Source organism: Cervus canadensis, chromosome 15, assembly GCF_019320065.1.
Source record: "Cervus canadensis isolate Bull #8, Minnesota chromosome 15, ASM1932006v1, whole genome shotgun sequence".
Taxonomy (NCBI): Eukaryota; Metazoa; Chordata; class Mammalia; order Artiodactyla; family Cervidae; genus Cervus; species Cervus canadensis.
This window is the reverse complement of record NC_057400.1, coordinates 31,692,632-31,700,305: the sequence shown is the minus strand read 5'-3', so window position 1 is coordinate 31,700,305 and position 7,674 is coordinate 31,692,632. Positions and strand designations below refer to the sequence as shown.

Sequence of the window (7,674 nt, the reverse complement as noted above, 5' to 3'; positions counted from 1 at the left end):
ATTATAGAATTATAGAGATGTGTGGCTCACTTAGAAGTTGCCTATTGCAATTCTTTTTAATTTTGAGATGCAAAATAGGATTTGGGGACCAGTAATGTTCTTTAAGAAAAAAGAGAAAGCTGTTTTGATTTTTTTAAGTTTATATTAAAAAGATCATTTCTAATATCATGCTTTAGTAGTTCTGGAAAATGGCTATTTTACAAAATAAATAATTTTGGTATCCTTGCTGATAGTCATAAAATTCTAACATGAGAATTGAGAGTTAGAAGTCTATGGATTATTCAACTCTATTCTTGAGGCTCAGAAAGACAGGATGACTTGTCCAGTTTCACAGTGGTACTTATTTGGGGAACATAAGCCCAGAGTAGTGAAGGTGGAAAGAGGAGAGGGAAATAACATAAAAGACAATAAACAATGAAATGCAATCATTTTAATGTGTCAGTCATTACATCCACACGTTACCTAGTGGGTATATTTGCTTGGCATATAGGACTTTCCTGAAGATCTGCAAAGAACTGTACCTTGGTGCAATCCAAGACTAGAGGAAGAGGAGAAATTTATCTACTTAGTTTCATTTCATTCTCATTTCCCAGTGGTGACATTTACTCCACAGGAAGCTCACACTCTCATATATCCAGGTAATTTATCTAGCACCTTGGTGTTCTTTCAACAAGCCAGATACCTAAGATGTGGCTCTTCATCTAGTCATAAAGGAGCTATTAGGCACGGGCAACATGCTGACCAGGAAAAAGAAGAAATGAGGGCAGTCAAGGGAATCTGCAAAGAAAAATAAGATTTTTACCTGATACACATGCATTATCAGATTGAATCCTTAAAACAGTCTTAGTATATAGTATTATTGCTCATTGCTGTACCTAATGGCAGTCAGCGCATGTTGGTCCATCTAAATGATTAAATGAATGGATAAATGAAACTCTGTTCTTTCCCAAACCAAGACACTTCCCATTATATTACAGCCTTCAAAGTCAGGTGGAATCTTGCATTTGTCTTTTGTCAAACTCTGACATGGCAGCTAAAGAAATGATTCAGTCACATTTACATGCCTGGTCCATTTGTCTTAAACATGTAGAACTTGAGTCTGAAGTTCAAATACCTTCAGGAACCAGTCACATAATGTAAATGAATAAATCAATATAAAGCAATAGACTGTGGACAGTACAAATGCCACATAATGTCATTTAAATTTTAGCCAAATAAAACAGGTTTGAGGCCAAGGTAGACTCTCACTAATTTGCTCTTCACTTTGCATTAATTTCTCCTCTTACTGATATTTTAGTACAAAAATCAGATGCCTATATAACAAACAGAAAGATCTTTGTTTTTATGATAAATAATTAATATCACATGCTATCAGCACTGAATTAGTATATGCAATCTCTTAAATCTCCTTTTCTAAAATGTTCCAAAGTCTTATTTAGAACATACACTGACATTCCTGATGAAACCTCTTTCTATTCTCACTGGACTTTGTCTTGGAGCTTGGGACTTAACATATTACCACTAAGAGGTGTTGGTATGCATATTAGGAATATGTAATGAATCTTAATAGCATTAGCTTACTATCCCAGAGTGCCCAGTCATACTCATGCAGGTTTGCACTGGCATCCACATGCTCATAATTAAGGAGGGGGTGTTTCTTTACCGTTGTATCTGGGCTTCTCTGGTAAGTTGTTATGCATCTGGCATTCATTCAGTGCACACTGGCATTTGCTGGCTTCTGATATCCGTCCTTGCACTAATCCGCAGATTACTCGTGTGGAGCCTGCCCATCTCTAACACTATGCTGTCACATTTAGAATAAATAATAGAGTCTTGCTTTGAATTTATAAAATACTGAACTACCTAGTTCAGACTCATAAAGCATAGCTTGGTGAATATGGTTTCCCTGTGTTAAAAAAAAAAATTACTGGACCTCGTAAAGTCTAGAAAATGAACACTATCATTCCATTATAACAGTGATTACTGCTGAACAAAATTTGTCATAAAGTGTTTATAGGAACTAAAATACAGAAAAATTATTAATATAATGTGGTTCCTCTGGTCTGGACTAATGAAACCCTTTCTGAAAATGCTAAATATCCCCCATTAACAACTAGGGGATTAAGTTTAAAATATCTTTTTAGACTTATTTTAAGCTACTAAGGCTTCATAATAAAAAGTGTCATTAACTCGGACTGATGACTTTAGTAGTATTAATTGATGATGAATGAAGAACTGTTGACAAGAAAGCAACAGGTTTCTGAGAGCAAAATTTTAGTAAATACAATTGAAGAATTTTTTGGTGAAATTTTAAGTAAGCTGAGAGATCAAAACAGTTAGATTTCAGAATAAATATTAATAAAAATATGCACTACAAATTGGGTCAGAACGATGATAAACTCTATACTTACTTTGTTAAAATAATGGCTCAGCATGGAAATTTTTCTTCTTAGATGAGAAAACTGAGATAAGTAGATGCTGTTATTTACTCAGCTAATAAGCAAACGGTCAATTATGCTTTTACCTGCTGGACTCCCAAGTGTTTTCTTTATCACTATCCATAATCACTAGACTGTCTTGGTGGCAGGCTGAGAACAGAGTTAGGTGGAGAGAGAAATGTGAAGCAAGGATGTTGAAGAGCGCAGTGTTTTGCAGACCACTGTTTACATGCTACAGCTTAATGCTAAATGAAAACATGCTTTCAAATCTTTTTTTAAAAAAAATAACTCTTGAGTTTTCAATGAGGATCTTCTAAAACAATTTAGCTAAAACCAGAAAGTTGTTCAACACAAGTGAAGGCAGATGTTAAATTTACAATGCTGAGACACCTGTAAAACATACATATGTACTAGCAGATGTCAACTTTATCCCTAAGAACCAGTTTCTTTTTTTTTTTTGGCAGTTCAATAACTTTATTGGACAATCAACAGTTAGTTCTCATCCACATTAACTAAAGATATTTGAAGGTGATGACGGGCTTCTAGGTAACCAACATGTAGGGCTTGTTTGGGGAATCTTTGTCTTCATTACATTTTCCACACAACTGAACACAGATCCGGTATGGGACATTCCTTATTCCTGTAGCCCAGATGCATTTGTTAAACCTGGTGTTGATGCTCACATCCCGTCTTCCTATCTGCTTCATGGCAAATTTTAGTGTCTCCAACTACTAAAGGGAAGTTCCCACTACTCTGGTTTTAATACCATTTAAATAGACAGTGTCGCTCTAGATTATTAACACATTTATGCTTGTGATTATAAATTTAAATATACATGTGCCAGAATAAAGAAAAACAGGTAGAGGTTTGTGGGAAAACTTTTTTAGATGACACATGGTCTTAATACTTTTGGGATCATTCTATTGGGTGAGTTTTGAATAGTAAAAGAGAGAAATTAGTATTTTCTGAAATGTGGAATTTTTAGTGCTGCATGTATTCAGATACCAAGGCAGATGGTCATTACCAAAAGTTACCTTTAGCTTTGACAGTGCAGCTCATGTTTGTGTCTTGGCTATATTTGTTCTCTATGCTCCATAACAAAATTACTGCACACTCAGTAGTTTAAAACAACACCCATTTATTAGCTCAAGGTCTCTAATGTCGGAAGCTCAGAATGGCAAAGCTGAGGGTTCTCACAAGGCCAAAATCAAGATATTGGGGGAACTGAGTTTTTGTTCGGAGACTCAGGGGGTGGATTCTAAGCTTATTTTGTTGGCAGAATTAAGCTATCCGTGACTATTTGGCCCAAAGTCCCCACTGCCTTGCTAGTTGTCAGTTGAGGGCCGTTTTCAGTTTCTAGAGGATGCCCTCGGTCCTTTGCATGTGACCCCCTTTCAGCTTCAAACCAGAAACCTCGTTTCAACTTCTCATACCTGAAATCCACCTCACTTCCTCCTTTGCTACTCTCTACTCACAGGAGAAAACTCTGCTTTTAAAGGGATCGTGTGATAAGGTTAGGTCCGCTTAGATAATTTGATTTTCTTTTTGATTGTGTGTGCGTATGTGTTCTCAGTCATCTCCAACTCTTTGTGACCCTGTGGACTGTAGCCCACGAGGATCCTCTGTCCATGGAGTTTTCCAGGCAAAATTATTGGAGTGGGTTGCCATTTCTTTCTCCAAGGAATCTTCTCAACCCAAGGATTAACCAAAGTCATTTTAATGGTAATCTTAATCTGCAAAAACCCCTTTTGCCATTTTATTAGAGTTATTCAGGAATGAATAGGATATTGAATCCAAACATGGACCAAAGCCACTTGAAACTTTGGTCCACCCCCTACCCCATCTAGCTCAAATGCTATCAGGAACCAAGTAGTCAGTTCTGAGCAATGGTAGTGTGGAAAGGATCAGAAAAGGTTAACCAAAGGTGAAGTTAATCTAATTAACACTCTGCTCAGCCAAAATTCAACTTGACTTTTGAAAAAAAAAAAACCTAAACTAAATCATCATCTATGTGCTCTATGCCAAAGAGAGGAAAGGGCTTAAATTCTCTAGAAAATAAATTAAATAAAGCCCCCCCCCCCCAATCATATCTTAAGCCTCTGTTATTTCTTTATTCACAATGCTTGGAATTCAGTCATAATATATGAAACATACAAAGAAGCAGAAACAAGTGACCCAAAATCAGTAGTCAGTAGGAGCAGACCCACAGCAATTGGGAATCCCAGAAGAAAAAGAAAGTCATGTAAAGTACATTTCAATAAATAATGGTCCATTTTTTTCAAATTTAATTAAAAATATTGACCCACAGGTATCAGAAGCTCATTAAATGCTTTTCATCAGATGAGCACCTTACACCATACACACAGAGGCACATGACTGTCAATCTGCTGAAATCCAAAACAATAGAGAAAAATACTGAAAGCAGCAAGAGAATAAGCACACATTACATATAGAGGAACAATGATATAAATTTTGCCTAATTTGTTATCAGAAACAATGGAAGCCAGAAGATAATGGAATACCATTTCTGAAGCACTTAATGAAAAAGAATTGTCATGATAATTATGTGCATTGTTGAAATAATCATTCAAATATGAAGACATGTTTTCAGATAAGCAGAAGTTGACAGACTTGTTGGCAATAGACGCACATAGCAGACATGCTAAAAGAAGTTCTTTAGGCTAAAGGATCATGTAAATGCAGAAATTTGGATCTATAGGAAGGAATAAAGAGTGGTGGAAATAGTAAATATGTGGGTAAATAAAGAATGATTAAATTAACAGGCAATTAATTTAAATAAAAAATAATTTCAATTAATTTGAGGTTATATAATTAATGTACAAATACTATATATGATGGCAGTGTAGTGTAATTGCTTAGTTGTGTCTGACTCTTTGTGACCCTGTGGACTGTAGCCCACCAGGCTCCTCTGTCCATGGGATTCTCCAAGCAAGAATACTGGAGTGGGTTGCCATTTTCTTCTCCAGGGGATCTTCCCAACCCAGGGATTGAACCTGGGTCTCCTGCATCACAGGCAGATGCTTTACCCTCTGAGCCACCAGGGAAGCCCAACAACAGCACAAAGGACAGGAAAGAGGTAAACTGAAGTGTATTATTACAGGTTTCTTACACTATATGTGAAGGGTATAATAATAAGTAAAGTTTGATTATTATGAGTTAAGGAAGCATAGGGCCAGCATGTGAGTATCCATTAAAACATTAAGACACTGAAGTATAGCTAAAGAACCGGTAGAAGTGATAAAATCTATTAATAAAAAATTATCCAAAGGAAGTAAAAGAAACGAGGGAAAAGAAACAAGAACAGACAAGAGGTATAGAAAACAAATATAGTGGTAGTCTTAAGCACAATTTAAGGTATCATAATTAAGAATCAATAATTTAAAACTTAATATTATATTCTATGTCAGTTCAGTTCAATTCAGTCACTCAGTCATGTCCAACTCTGCGACCCCATGAACCACAGCATGCCAGGCCTCCCTGTCCATCACCAATTCCTGGAGTCCACCCAAACCCATGTCCATTGTGTCGGTGATGCCATCTAACCATCTCATCCTCTGTCGTCTCCTTCTCCTCCTTCCCTCAATCTTTCCCAGCATCAGGGTCTTTTCAAATGAGCCAGCTCTTCGCATCAAAGTATTGGCCAAAGTATTGGAGTTTCAGCTTCAGCATCCGTCCTTCCAATGAACACCCAGGACTGATCTCCTTTAGGATGGACTGGTTGGATCTCCTTGCAGTCCAAAGGACTCTCAAGAGTCTTCTCCAACACAACAATTCAAAAGCATCAATTCTTCGGGGCTCAGCTTTCTTTATAGTCCAACTCTCACATCCATACAAGACCACTGGAAAAACCATAGCCTTGACTAGATGGACCTTTGTTGACAAAGTAATGTCTCTGCTTTTTAAAATGCTACCTAGGTTGGTCATAATTTTCCTTCCAAGGAGTAAGTGTCTTTTAATTTCATGGCTGCAATCACCATCTGCAGTGATTTTGGAGCCCCCCAAAATAAAGTCAGCCACTGTTTCCACTGTTTCCCCAGCTATTTGCCATGAAGTGACGGCACCAGATGCCATGATCTTAGTTTTCTGAATGTTGAGCTTTAAGTCAAGTTTTTCACTCTCGTCTTTCAATTTCATCAAGAGGCTCTTTGGTTCCTCTTCACTTTCTGCCATAAGTGTGGTGTTATCTGCATATCTGAGGTTATTAATATTTCTCCCGGCAATCTTGATTCCACCTTGTGCTTCCTCCAGCCCAGTGTTTCTCATGATGTACTCTGAGTATAAGTTAAATATGCAGGGTGACAATATACAGCCTTGATATACTCCTTTTCCTATTTGGAACCAGTCTGTTGTTCCATGTCCAGTTCTAACTGTTGCTTCCTGACCTGCATATTCTATGTAAATGATTTAAAAACTTAAAAGGCACAGATTATTAAGATTAAAAAAGGCAAAACCAAATCCTGTGCTGCCTACAAGGGATCATCTTAAGAGACAAGTAGTATCCTGTGAGATAAGTATCATACTGTGAAATAATCATGAATCATAAAATCACAGGTGAAATTAGAAAATATTTTAAACAAAAACCCAAAATATCAAAATATGTGAGATGCATTTACAGCAAAGCTTTGAGGAAACTTTATATATCTAAATGCCTATATTAGAAAAGAAGAAAAATTCAAGTTACGAAGGTAATAGAGAGTAAATTAAACCCAAATAAGTAGAAAAAAGGGCACAACAATAAATGGGAAGTCAAGTAAAGAAAAGGAAAAAAGAGAAAAATCAATAAATCTGAGCTAACTATTTGAATAGAATAATGAAACTGACAAATTCTTGCAAAGATGATGAGGAGCAAGAGAGTGAGGAAGAGGAGAAGAGATGAATTAACAGTATCAGTAATGAGAAATCCTGTAAGAATGTAGTGCTTAATAATGAAATATTGTGAATAACTTTATGCAGTGCTTAAATTCCTTGAAAACCTCAACCTACATAACTGACACACACACAAAAAGAAAATGTTGATAGCCCTACATTTGTTAAAGAAATTGAATCTATAATTAAAAATTTGTCCCAAAGAGACCTCCAGGCTTAGATCCCTTCACAAGAATTCTTTCAAATATTTAAGGAAGAAATACAAATCTTTCCCAACTTATCTCACAAACCATGGTAACAGGGGACACTTCTAACTTATTTTATGAAACTAGCATAAACTTGCTATCAT

At 36.3% G+C, this 7,674-nt stretch overlaps 1 non-coding gene across 1 annotated transcript; it reads right to left on the bottom strand.

Moving 5' to 3' along the window:
- Positions 1-5,431: 5,431 nt before the first annotated feature.
- TRNAH-GUG lies at positions 5,432-5,503 on the bottom strand. The gene has a single exon. It is a non-coding gene; the product is annotated as a tRNA-His (tRNA).
- Between the last annotated feature and the right edge of the window lie 2,171 nt (positions 5,504-7,674).